Genomic DNA, 14466 nt, shown 5'->3' on the forward strand with positions numbered 1-14466 from the left:
ATATTTGCTGACTTCCCTGTTTGTTCTTAGGAATGGAGCTACCAGTAGTGCGAGGATAGCATACAATGTTGATGTTAGCATTAGAATAAAGACATAATTCAGTGGTGATATAAATAAACACACATGCCAAGTGAAAATAAATGATACCAGATGGTCCGGTCTTAGGAGAAGAACCACATGGGAGGAAATTAAATGACTGGTCTGTTTATTACAATTCCAAAAGAGACTTGAAAACAATTTAAACTAAGCAGAACTATCCCAGGAGTGCAAAGTACAAGAAAATTGTTCTGGTGAATTGTTTTCTAAACATAAATCTGCCACTTGCCTTACAATTAATTTATGTAATTGGCTGAAAAAAAAAACAGACAGCCGTGCTAATGAATACACAAAGCAAACAAAAAAAAATTGGCAAAGTGGCAGAAATACACCGGATTCATTGTATGTACTGAATCCTGAAAATGGGCATATTGATTTTAAGTTGTATCAATTATTATTTAGTACATGTATGTTTCCATGTTTAATAGTGGTATATATGTAGACCAACTTAATTAACTTTTCTCCCCGTTGATTCCACTACAGAATATCTTAGTAAATGTGATTCGGGTTCTCTGAGTATCCTATAATGCCCTTATTATACAGTAAGTCTCAACCCCAAACTCATATCAAAATGTTATGTTGCACTGATGAAGGTCAAATCAGCCTGAAACAGGTGTCTGCAAATTGCATGAATTGGTTTTGTAGGATTAATACGCTTTAGATGTGCTGTCTACCAATCCTGTGGTTTTAGATATATTGTATTCATGATTTCAATGACAAACAGATATTTTTTGCACCTTCGACCTACTGTCCTAAAGTGATGCATTGTGATGATAGTGGGTCATGCATAGCCAGCCACAGACAGGGTGATAGGTAGTGTCAGATTAAAGTGGGTGGTGGGTGGTGGCAGACAGTGGGTGGTAGCTAGTGGCAGACAGTGAGTGATAAATAGTGGCAGACACCGAGGGGGCTCATAGTGGCTAAAAGTGGGTAATGGCTAGCAGCAGATGGTGGGTGACTTATAGTGGCAGGTAGTGGATGATGGTTAGTGGCAGACAGTGGTTGACTCATAGTGGCAGGTAGTGGATGATAGCTAGTGGAAAACAGTGGGTGACTCATAGTGGCAAATAGTGGGTGATGGGCAGTGGCAGACAGTGAGTGATGGCTGTCAGCAGCACACAGTGGGTGACTCGTAGTGGCAGATAGCGAGTGAAGGCTAGTGGCAGATAGTAGATGTTTCGTAGTGGCAGATAGTGGGTAATGGCCAGCGTCAGGCAGTGGGTAATGGCTAGCATCAGACAGTGGGTGACTTGTAGTTACAGATAGTGAGGGATGGGTGGCAACAGATAGTGCGTGACTTGTAGCGGCAGATAGTGAGGGATGAGCGGCAGCAGACAGTGGGTGACTTGTGTAACCGATATGAAACTGCTATCCCAAGGCTCCAGCTGAGTGAAATCCACCAGACACTGAGTCAGATAAAATTATCAAGGATTTATTCGCAACCGAACAGTGGTCATGGTAATTGTTATCAGCCAAAACACTTCAATGTCAAAATACTCCTCCCTTGCACATCAAAGGTCAACAATACACAATATCTAGTCTTCACAGGCAGTGCACCGGTAAAACCCGTGGAAGGAAACTGTTTGTTACACAGAAATTATAGTGAGCTACAATAGGTCTTCTTGTATAATAATCAACCACTTTACAGCATATACAGATCACAGTACAGATGTTGGGCGTGGGCTGGGGAAAGGGTTGGTCTACTGAGCAATTCAGTCCAGTACCTAATCAGTTCTCAGTCCCTTGCAACCAAGTCCAAGCTATATTGCTCAGCAAAACCATGGGGGAAACTTGTGACAGTTCGCAATATGGTACTGAATAGATGACAGTTCTATGGTTGGTCCAATCAGGACATTCACCTTGCTCCAAGATCTTTTAGACTCTTTAGGTTGTATTTGTAGCACCCAATACACTTTACTCTTAATACCTCCCCTCTGGATTGGGCTTCCCAAAACAACAAACAAAATACAATATAAATCAAATAATCAAAAAGGTTAAAGGCAAGCAAAATAAAGATAAATGAAATAAAATATAAAGTGACCAATTCTCCTCTCTATACCATCAACGCCACCCTTCTACAATAGAACTTTCTTTAAGTGCACTTTGACTTTAAGGCTGAATATGCTCTGAATTAGAGTTGATGCAAAACTTGTAATCCAAGTAGGTTAACTCTGTATCTTGATCAGATGGCAGTTCACTTTCTCTATAGCACACTTTAGTATCACAAGTAGCGATGCAACTCCTTCTCTTCCACTTAACTTAATAATACTGACAGGTTCTCTTTAAATATCAAAGCAGAACACATGAACATCTGAAGTTTAACTCTTGACTTGAAATGGACTTGACAGGGATAATGTCTCTATTTAACAGGACCTTATGCAAGCAGGGGCTGTGTCAGCTCAGCAGGGTACTCTAGGGTTATTGAGAATGTCTCTCAGTGACAGTAGGGCCTGGACTTTTTATAAGCAATAGCAACTTGTCTCACTTTATATCAGCAGCTTTCTTCTGCATAACCAACTACATTCTCAGCCCTTTGGCCTTAACCACCTTAGCGGTATGGACGAGCTCAGCTCGTCCATTACCGCCAGAGGGTGCCGCTCAGGCCCTGCTGGGCCGATTTGGATGGAATAAAAAGCAGCACACGCAGCCGGCACTTTGCCAGCCGCGTGTGCTGCCTGATCGCCGCCGCTCTGCGGCGATCCGCCGCGAGCAGCGGCGAAAGAGGGTCCCCCCAGCCGCCTGAGCCCTGCGCAGCCGGAACAAATAGTTCCGGCCAGCGTTAAGGGCTGGATCGGAGGCGGCTGACGTCAGGACGTCGGCTGACGTCCATGACGTCACTCCGCTCGTCGCCATGGCGATGAGGTAAGCGAAACACGGAAGGCCGCTTATTGCGGCCTTCCGTGTTACTTCTGGCCGCCGGAGGTGATCAGAAGAACGCCTCCGGAGCGCCCTCTAGTGGGCTTTCATGCAGCCAACTCTCAGTTGGCTGCATGAAATAGTTTTTTTTATTAAAAAAAACCCTCCCGCAGCCGCCCTGGCGATCTTAATAGAACGCCAGGGTGGTTAATTCACTAAGCTTATCTCCTGTCTTTAATAACTCTTCTGAGCTGTTTCTACAGTTATCACCATGGTGATAACTGTAGAGACAGCTCAGAACTCAGAAGAGTTATTAAAGACAGGAGATAAGCTTAGTGAATTGAGGCCAATGTCTATGTGACTGTACAGCACTCTCACATCAGAATCAGAATCTTTATTTTCGCCAAGCACGACTGGGACGTGCCGGGAATTGCTCTTGGCACGTACAGGATAGGGTACACAGAATACATCAGAAAGGATCAACACTATATCAGACATTTCATACAGAGAAAACATACAAGCAAAAACAACACTCAATTTTTGTATAGTTACACCACACTCAAGTTATTCACTGGGCTTGGCGCTGCTATGGGTATGTGTGACGGCAAAAACATGATCACTCTGTGTTGGGGAGTGCGTGGAGAGAGTTTAGTGAGTTTACAGCTGAGGGGAAGAAGCTTTTTCTGTGTCTAGTGGTCCTGGTGTAGATGGACCGGTACCTCCAGCCCAGAGGAAGCTGGCTGAAAAAACGGTTGCCTGGGTGCGAGGGGTCATTTGCAATCCTCAAAGCTCTGGAGCTCAGCCTTGAGTGGTAGAGGTGGTCCAGAGCGGGTAGCGGTTTTCCTATAATTCTCTCTGATCTGATGACTCTCTGCAATTTGTGCCTGTCGCTGGCGGAGAAGCTGGCATACCAGACTAGGATGGAAGAGCAGAGGACAGATGCAATTGTAGCAGAGTAGAAGCTGGTCAGAAGTTTAGGGGACATTCCGAACTTCTTCAGTTGGCGGAGAAAGAATAACCTCTGCTGGGCTTTCCTCTGGATGGAGGAGGTGTTTGCCTTCCACTTCAGGTCATTGGAGATGGTTGTGCCCAGAAGTTGGACACAGGGAACTCTTTCAACTTCTTTGTCCTCAATACGATTTTGAAAATCGCCTGCGCTTGAAAAAAGGGCCAAAACGCCCTTAGTGTGAAGCTCTGACAGTTTCTTACTCATCCTCTGCCAGTGGCATAACTATTCATGGGGGCTCCCAGCGAAACTTTGATGGGCCCCCCAGTGTTCCCACCCCTTCCCTTGCCTCCCCTTGATGCACAGCCTGGGGGCCCATCTCACAAGGGTCATAATACAAGTGTTGCCTTCATGATCTTCACACCCATAACAAGTGTAGCCACAAAACACCTGATCTGAAGTATATTCCCCTGTATTGGTGGAAGGGAAGGTTAGAAGTTGAACTCCCCACAGCTCTGGGCCCCCTGCGATCACAGGGGCTGCTCACTTCTGTCCTCTGCCAGGTGTTATCAGCTGTCTTTTACATTTCTGCGTAATTTGGTACTGTGTATTAAATCCACTAAATAAGTATCATATAAGGTGTCACAGCTCCAAAACCTTTTTTTTCTAGGGGAGCTGAAAATGTTCTGTGACCTGATCATTGTCTGTGGAGCCTCAGAAAAAGTGGCTTATGATGTGAAATGTACATCAGACACTGCATTATCTACATTTACATTGTACAATTTGGGATTTAAGCTATTGACATTTGCTTCCTCCATAAAACACACTTTAATGCAGTGACATAGCTGAGGAGCTATGGGCTCCAGCAGGGCCGGATTTACCATAAGGCACTGTAGGCTTGTGCCTACAGGCACCTGATGATGGAAAGGCAGCCTCCCTCCCTATACAGAGTCCAGAGCAGAGCATACATGAGAAATTACTCACCCAGCTCTCAGCATTCCACTGACGAGATTTACCTTTAGCCAGGGCACCTCTAGCTACTTAGTATTAGGTAGACAGAGAGAGGTACACTTAGTATTAATGGACAACTGTGGCTACCTACACTGAGCAGGGGAAGGGAGAACTGAGAGTGGGCCCAGTCAACACAATTGTGGTGCAATTTGGGGGGGGGGTTGTGGGTTCTTGGAGGGTGAAGTGTAGGGTGCCAGAACATCTGTGCCTATAGGCTCCTGTGATGTAAATCCAGGCCTTGGCCCTGGATGCAAGTTTTACATTGGGCCCCCCAAGCACTCTATACATAATAATTGATATGGTGCACCAAACCCTGCCAAGGACAACACAGTGTCAGAGGGGCGAGAAGGGGATGGGAAGGGGTTTGTTAATGATTACTACAATATAAAGCATCTGTATAAGTGATTATTACCAGCACAGGACAAATAAACAGCTAATACTGCAGTTGAGGAAGCCCCCTTCGGGGCCCCTGTAGCCCAAGGGCCCCAGTGCGGTTGCAACCTTTGCACCCCCTATTGCTACGCCACTGCTTTAATGCTAGGTACACACAATCGATCAGGCAGTAAATCTGTCAGAAAATTGCATTATTTCCAACATCTCTGATCTGATTTCCAATTGATTTTTCTGATCGATTTTCATGCACGTCTATGGAAAGTCGATCAGAAATCAGATCAGACATGTTGGAAATAATCTGACAGTAAATCTTTCAGAAAATTGCATTGCGTGTCCCAGGCATAAAAGGGAAGACATACCAGCGCTGGGTGATAAGAGATATCCAGACTGGTTGGTGGGATCTACAAAAAAACCTTGCAGAGTAGCTATTGTACTCAGAAAAAACGATACATTCAGTTTGGAAAAAGAAAAATATAGATGAGAAAGTGAGTTTGAAAATGTAGTTACAGACAGTTACAACAACTCCATTGTTACTTTAGCCAACATTTATGCTCCCAATAAGCAACAGCAGAGATTCCTCAAATCTTTGATTAATAAAATCGATCAGAAAATCTGAATTGGTTAGGAGAGTTTTGTCCATTAGTGGTCCCAACCAATTATTTCCGATCGTTCATACGAAGAATCGTTCATAAATGATAATTTGTCAAATTGTGTCGTCAGTGGTTACCTGTATGGACAAAAATCTCATTACCAATCCGATCAGGTTAATGAAATCAATCCAATTTTCTGATCGATTCTATTAATCTGATCGAATTGATTAGGAGATTTCTGTCCATTAGTGGTCCTAAATGATCATTTCCGATCGTTCATATGAAGAATCGTTTGTAAATGATCGTTCAGCAAATTGCATTATTAGTGGCCACCGTTATGCTAGGTATACACAATACAATTATTTCCAACATATCTGATCTGATTTCTAATCGATTTTTCCATCACTTTTCCATTCACTTCTGTGAAAATCTTTCAAAAAAAATCGATCAGAAATCCAATCAGACATGTTGGAAATAAATGATCAGACAGTAAATTTGTCAGAAAATTGCATCGCGTGTACCCAGCATGAGGCAGGGAGCACACTTGTCTGTTTTGTGTGTGCATATTTCTGCATCTGTTTTCTGCACAGCATGTGTGTCTGTATGTGGGAAAATGGGCGTGTTTTTTAACGTGCATGCAGTGCTTCACTGCTGTCAGTTTTTTGTTTTCTGTATGGAAAAAATACATTCAAGTGTGCTCCAGCCCATTGCTAAAAAATGGCTCTCAGTTTTCCTGTGTTGAAAATGCACACAAAATCAGACAAGTGTGCTCCTAGCCCTACGCCCTGTACCCACTAGCTGCGTTTCCATTGTGTTTATGCAGACTTTGTATTTTGGAGAAATGAATTCTCATTTTTGAAAAATCGCTGCGACTCTCATTCAAGTGAATGAGAATGTATTTTTCCAAAACATAAAAGCAGCTAGTGTAAATAGGGCACTGTAGACCAGAACAGCTGTCATTATCCCAACACTGGTCCCAACACTAGGGCCAGTTCTAGGGCCCCGGGGAAAAAGTAACTTGAGGGGAACCCCCTAGCAATGACAATCCCCCCCCCCCCCCTCCGCTGCCTCTGAGCCAACTCCCAGGTCCCATTTCACCACACTTCCAGCCACACAAAGCATCAGTAGGGCTACAGGATGGTAAGCATGGATTCACACACTAGTGACAGCCACCTCTCTGCAAACTGCCACCTCTAGGCTTGTGCCTAGTGTGCCTAGTGCCAAATACGGCCCAGGGTGTACCAGATCTTCCAGGATCCTAGCAACACATCTCAGCCAGACGATCAGCATAAGAAGTCTAAAATAAGCATTTATAGAATAATAGCAATATGGCAGCTTCAGTAGTTCTTTATTAACAGGTATACTTTATTGTTAAAAAAAAGTACAATTAATACCATAATATTTTGTTATTAATATTTCATCATCTTTATTATATAAAAATCATACAGGCTCCAAGACAGCTACAATTCTGCAGAGCCCAATGCAGGGATGTCTTGTGGTCAGTAGTTGTCAGCTGGTAGATTGCTTCTGTTTTGCAGGCTGTCCAGCATCTCAATCCTGGTCCCAGCAACACCCGATAAGCTGTGGAGCTGATAATGACGGCTGTGGCTTTATCCTCTGTGTCCTGCACCCCCTCATCCAACAGCAGCTGCAGCCTATGGAGACAAGGTCACCTGATTACCTATATAGGAGTGGATGGGCCGCTATATCACTATCCTGTGACACCATCTATACACCCTTCACATGGGCCGCTATATCACTATCCTGTGACGCTATCTATACACCCTTCACATGGGCCGCTATATCACTATCCTGTGACGCTATCTATACACCCTTCACATGGGCCGCTATATCACTATCCTGTGACGCTATCTATACACCCTTCACATGGGCCGCTATATCACTATCCTGTGACGCTATCTATACACCCTTCACAAAGACCAGTAAAAGGAGGCGGGGCCAAGAAGGTGAGCAGGCCAGCTATTAGGAAAGCTAAGCACAGTAGTACAATGTTTCTACAGGGTAACAAGTTATATAATAGACACCCAGACCTGCCAGGAATTTACATAGTGGGCCTAAAGGACCCCAAACTAATACAGAAAGCGCTGCAAGGTACTATTTTGCCTACTTAAAAAAATAGCTATTTGCAAATTTCACCTTTACATGAACAAGAATCAGCATCCAAAATGCCCCACTTCAATACAGCTTTTATCCATATATCAAACGTTATATATATTACAAGATTACCACAATATGTATGTGTAAATGTGTACTTCTTGTGGTTGTGTGATACTTGCCATCAGTGGTTTAAGTAAGGAGCTTGGGGCCCCGGTGCGAGGTTTACATGGGGCCCCAAGAACTATATTGATATGGAGCCCCTAAACCTATCAAGGTCCGCTGCAGTGTCAGAAAGGCGTAATCAGAGTAAGAAAATAGCTGGTTAACCCATTCAGGTTCCGTCGTTTTCACGTGAGAAATGTTCACCTCCCATTCATTAGCCTATAACTTTATCACTACTTATCACAATGCACTGATCTATATCTTGTTTTTTCCGCCACCAATTAGGCTTTCTTTGGGGGGTACATTTTGCTAAGAGCCACTTTACTGTAAATGCATTTTAACAGGAAGAATAAGAAAAAAATGGAAAAATTCATTATTTCTCAGTTTTCAGCCATTATAGTTTTAAAATAATACATGCCTCCATAATTAAAACTCGCGTATTGTATTTGTCTATATGTCCCGGTTATTACACCGTTAAAATTATGTCCCTATCACAATGTATGGCGACAATATTTTATTTGGAAATAAAGGTGCATTTTTTCCATTTTGCATCTATCACTATTTACAAGTTTAAAATAAAAAAAATATAGAAATATTTCATCTTTACATTGATATTTAAAAAGTTTAGACCCTTAGGTAAATATTTACATGTTTTTTTTTTTTATTGTAATGGTTTTTTTTTTTTATACTAAACATTTTATTTGGGTACTTTTGGGAGGGTGGGAGGTAAACAATAGATTTATAATGTAAGTGCGTGTTAATTATGTTTTTTTTTTTTTTCAGGTGTAGTATTACTTTTTGGCCACAAGATGGCGGCCATGAGTTTGTTTACATGACGTCACTCTAAGCGTAGCACGCGCTTAGAGTGACGCATCAGGAAGAAGACGGCCAGAAAAAGCTCAGCTTCCGAGAGAAGCTGTCGCTTTTTCAGCGGGGGAGAGGAATCAATGATCGGGTTCCGTAGCCCGATACATTGATTCCTTGGCTACCGAATCCGCGGCCGGGAGTGCGCGTGCACGCGCACGATCGGCGGCGGGGGCGCGCGGTAGCGCGCATGGTTCCTGGACGTAGAAACTACGTCCAGGAACCAAAATAGGTTAAGGATTCCCAGCATTTTGTACACATACAGTGGTGTGAAAAACTATTTGCCCCCTTCCTGATTTCTTATTCTTTTGCATGTTTGTCACACTTAAATGTTTCTGCTCATCAAAAACCATTAACTATTAGTCAAAGATAACATAATTGAACACAAAATGCAGTTTTAAATTATGGTTTTTATTATTTAGTGAGAAAAAAAAAAACTCCAAATCTACATGGCCCTGTGTGAAAAAGTGATTGCCCCCTTGTTAAAAAATAACTTAACTGTGGTTTATTACACCTGAGTTCAATTTCTGTAGTCACCCCCAGGTCTGATTACTGCCACACCTGTTTCAATCAAGAAATCACTTAAATAGGAGCTATCTGACACAGAGAAGTAGACCAAAAGCACCTCAAAAGCTAGACATCATGCCAAGATCCAAAGAAATTCAGGAACAAATGAGAACAAAGGTACTGTAATTGAGATCTATTAGTCTGGTAAAGGTTATAAAGCCATTTCTAAAGCTTTGGGACTCCAGCGAACCACAGTGAGAGCCATTATCCACAAATGGTAAAAACATGGAACAGTGATGAACCTTCCCAGGAGTGGCCGGCCGACCAAAATTACCCCAAGAGCGCAGAGAAAACTCATTGGAGAGGCCACAAAAGACCACAGGACAACATCTAAAGAACTGCAGGCCTCACTTGCCTCAATTAAGGTCAGTGTTCACAACTCCACCATAAGAAAGAGACTAGGCAAAAATGGCCTGCATGGCAGATATCCAAGGCGCAAACCACTTTTAAGCAAAAAGAACATTAAGGCTCGTCTCAATTTTGCTTAAAAAAACATCTCAATGATTGCCAAGACTTTTGGGAAAATACCTTGTGGACCAACGAGACAAAAGTTGAACTTTTTGGAAGGTGCATGTCCCGTTACATCTGGCGTAGAAGTAACACAGCATTTCAGCAAAAGAACACCATACCAACAGTAAAATATGGTGGTGGTAGTGTGATGGTCTGGGTTTGTTTTGCTGCTTCAGGATCTGGAAGGCTTGCTGTGATAGATGAAACCATGAATTCTACTGTCTACCAAAAAATCCTGAAGGAGAATGTCCAGCCATCTGTTCGTCAACTCAAGCTGAAGCGATCTTGGGTGCTGCAGCAGGCCAATGACCCAAAACACACCAGCAAATGCACCTCTGAATGGCTGAAGAAAAACAAAATGAAGACTTTGGAGTGGCCTGGTCAAAGTCCTGACCTGAATAATATTGATATGTTGTGGCATGACCTTAAAAAGGCGGTTCATGCTAGAAAACCCTCAAATAAAGCTGAATTACAACAATTCTGCAAAGATGAGTGGGCCAAAATTCCTCCAGAGCACTGTAAAAGACTCGTTGCAAGTTAACGCAAACGCTTGATTGCAGTTATTGCTGCTAAGGGTGGCCCAACCAGTTATTAGGTTCAGGGGGCAATTTCTTTTTCACACAGGGCCATGTAGGTTTTGAGGTTTTTTTCTCACTAAATAATAAAAACCATCATTTAAAACTGCTCATACTCTTCCCTCTTCGCAGCCAATTACCCCCCACTCCTCAAATCCCTGTCAGCTTTAACCACTAGCTGGTCTACCCACCCTCTCTCCTGGATAGGTAAAATCAACGCAATCAGAATGACATACTTACCCAAACTCTTATATTATTTTCGAACCAGTTAAAGTCCCCGACCACTATTTATGTATATTTCAGAGCAGAGCTATGACCTTCATCTGGGGTCGTAAAGGCCCCCGAGTTCGTAAAACAACTATGTTTGCGCATAGACTAGATGGTGGCCTCAGTGTTCCACACATCAGCTCCTACTATAAAGCAGCTGTTATCAGCCAACTCACTCGGCTCTTCCAGCTCCAGGACACCCCACTGTGGGTATTCCTGGAAATCCCAGAATGTGCGCCCCTCTTACCTAGCACCCTACTTTGGCTCCTCCCTAAATTAAGAACTCCAACCATGAGTCCCCTTTGAAACACAGCCTCCAAGTCTGGGACTCCATACGCTATTCGGCCAATCTACAATCCCCTCACCTGCCATTAGCACCTCTCACGGGAACCCCCCTTTTCCGCCCCGGCCTAGACAGCCCAACATCATTCTCCTGGTGGTCAGATCATGGCCTAACCTTTGTGGACCATCTTCTTACCCCTAGAGGCATCTGCTCGTGGTCCGAACTCCAGGAAACAAAACAAATCCCTAAAACGGAGTTCTTCCGTTACCTCCAGCTGCGACATTGGATCACCACACTTATAAAAGATAGGGATCTCCCGCTCAATCTCACCCCCTTTGAGAACATCTGCCTCCGCCGCCCCAACTCGAGAGGCCTCATTTCCTCCGTTTATGCCTTTTTAACTCGTCCCCGGACCCCTATTCAGCATATATACGCGTCTAGATGGGAATCCGACTTAGCAGAAACCAAGGACAGAGAGGTATGGCTGGACATTTGGGGAAGAATATCTAAATGCTCTAATAACTTACACACGATAGAATCGGCTTATAAAGTTCTGACTAGGTGGTACCTGGTCCCAGCTAGAATAGCGAAGGTATTCCCCACAGCCAATCCCTTTTGCTTTCGGGGTTGTAGAGTGACAGGGGACATGATGCACAAATGGTGGTCCTGTCCCCGCCTCATCAGATTCTGGAGTCGTGTCTTTAGGCTGCTGTCCAGTTTGTTCCACAAAACAATTCCTAAAAATCCTTGGCAGGCCTTACTACATGCAAAAATTGAGATATTGACCGCCAAACAAAATAAACTAGCTTCCTTAGTTTTCTCAGCGGCTACAATGACCATAGCAAACAGTTGGAAGAAACCTTCAGTTAGCTTTGAGGAAGTTAAGGCCAGAATGAATTCCTACATGGTCAATGAAAAACTCACAAGCATACTTTGAGACACCCATAAATCCTTCGAGAAAATATGGGAACCCTGGATCCAATTGGAACACCCAAACATGGAGGAAACATTGATAACCAGGCTATGAGATGGACCCTTCCTTCTTTTCTGTCCTCTCTTTTCTTTTCTCCTCTTCTCTCCCCTCTCTTCCTCCTCTTACCTCTCCTCTTCTCGGTCACACTCCTACCCCTAGCTCGCATTATCTGTGAATAGTAGGGGTCCTGCTCACTGCCTGAGCTGACCTCCTAGGCTTTCCCTTATACCGGCCTTCTCCCCCCCCCTCCTTCCCCTTTCTTCCTTGGCCGGCCCCTATACCCTTCCACTACCACGGCATACCCCAGATAGTTGGTGTAATCCTCTGAGGTACATTTCCCCCTTTGCAGTCGCAATTTCCCTATACCCCTATCTTGACCCCCACCGGGCTCAATGGCCCGGACCGAACCCTTCCCCATTTTCCTTTGTATAGTCTGTTTTCCCTGTTCATACATGTACTTCGGGCTATTTAGGAACAGAAGATTTGTAACTCTCAAGTTATATGACCGTTTTGTTATCTATGATCACCCTGTGTACAAAATCTTGTTTTATAAGAGCTTTCCCTCTTGCCCTCTTGTTGTCCGCTGTTAATGTAAAATTTTCAAAATTTTCAATAAAAACTTTGAAACAAAAAAACTGCATTTTGTGTTCAATTATGTTATCTTTGACTAATAGTTAACGGTTTTTGATGAGCAGAAACATGCAAAAGAATAAGAAATCAGGAAGGGGGCTAATAGTTTTTCACACCACTGTATAGTGGTGCTCCTTATCAGCATAGCACCAGTAAAACACTAATAAGATGGATGAAGGAAAGCCTCTAGAGGCCCCTCTGGCCCAAGGGCACTGGTGTGGACGCAACACTGCATCCCCTATTGCTATGCCACTGCTTGCCACATAAAAATACAGTCATGTAGTCAAGAAAGAAAAGAAATAACCAATAATCCATGCAATTGGCATAGTTTCAAGAAAAATATCTGTTGGGAAAAAAAATACAGTGTTGCTACAGATGCAGGATGCAGCGGATTGTGATGTCATCTGGAGGTGAAACCTCTGTCTCATGCACAGCAGAGGCTCATGCACAGCACTGGCACATGCACAGCACTGGCTCATGCACAGCAGTTACAGCCTTCGACGGAAAAGGACCTGCTTCTTGCTTGCATTTGGTAAGTAGGCCTATTTTCCATGAAAAATGCGAAAAATGTGTGTATATATTGAGTAAACTTACCATAATTGGTAGTAGCAGTTGATATGCTAGGCTTAATCTGGTTTCGGCTGGAGATTTTGGCTGGGAGAGATGTTGGGGCCGTCGGATGGCTGCAGATCAGGTTGGTGACATAAACAGGGCAGGAAATGATGAGAAATATGGCAGAATATTGTAGAAATGCTGTTTTCTCATCATCTCCTGACTCTGTAAGTGAACTACAAACTGGTCCAAACTGATTCCAACTGAATCCAGGTGGATGGCACAGGTACTGGTTTATATAGGGCTACTGGTTTACATTATGAAAGGCAAAGGGGGAGGATTTCTTTTTTTTTTTAACAAAATCATGTATATAGTTAATAAAGGCAGTGATGAACCATATTTTATTAATAAATGTGAGTCAAGTATCCGAATTTCAGCACGTTATGATATCAGGAGTAGCTGGTGCTGTAACTGCATCTTGCAGTCTGCTAGACTCTCCTATATCACTTATATACACTGCTCTAAGTTACATTGGAGTAATATTACAAAGAAACAACAATATTACCAAAGCTTCATGCATCAACCCCATTGTATTTTGCCTTCATTACTATTGTCAAATATACACTATATTTCAATTAAATGTGTCATACTCACCACTCTGTCCTGGGTTCCACCCCTTCATCCTGTTTGTCCTTGGCACCACTGCTGTGAACACGTCCATGCAAAAAGGGCTTTGGGAAAAATGGGCGCGTGGTGTAAACGATAAGCGGTAATAGCGTTTACAATAATTTTTTACAAATTGAAAATCTTTAATATTTGTTGTTTCTTCATGTAATAAATCTGAAAATATTGTTTATAACAATGGAAAAAAAATATATAAGTACGTTTGTAATAACTGTAGTAAAACATTAATAAATATTGGTAACATTTTACTTCAACTAAACCTAACCCTACTCTCACACAGAACCCTCCCTCTACCTATTCCTAACCTTTAGTCCCCCTGGTGGTGCCTAACCCTAAGACCTCCCCGGCGGTGCCTAACCCTAAGACTCCCCTGTGGGTGTGAGTCACAA

The 14466-nt window shown here is 43.2% G+C and overlaps 1 long non-coding RNA gene across 1 annotated transcript; it reads right to left on the reverse strand.

Moving 5' to 3' along the window:
- Positions 1-7293: 7293 nt before the first annotated feature.
- LOC137518915 (uncharacterized) lies at positions 7294-13646 on the reverse strand. The gene is made up of 2 exons (XR_011020924.1): positions 13436-13646; positions 7294-7547 (listed from the first exon to the last, which is right to left on the reverse strand). It is a non-coding gene; the product is annotated as an uncharacterized lncRNA (long non-coding RNA).
- Between the last annotated feature and the right edge of the window lie 820 nt (positions 13647-14466).

This window comes from Hyperolius riggenbachi, chromosome 5 (genome assembly GCF_040937935.1).
Source record: "Hyperolius riggenbachi isolate aHypRig1 chromosome 5, aHypRig1.pri, whole genome shotgun sequence".
Taxonomy (NCBI): domain Eukaryota; kingdom Metazoa; phylum Chordata; class Amphibia; order Anura; family Hyperoliidae; genus Hyperolius; species Hyperolius riggenbachi.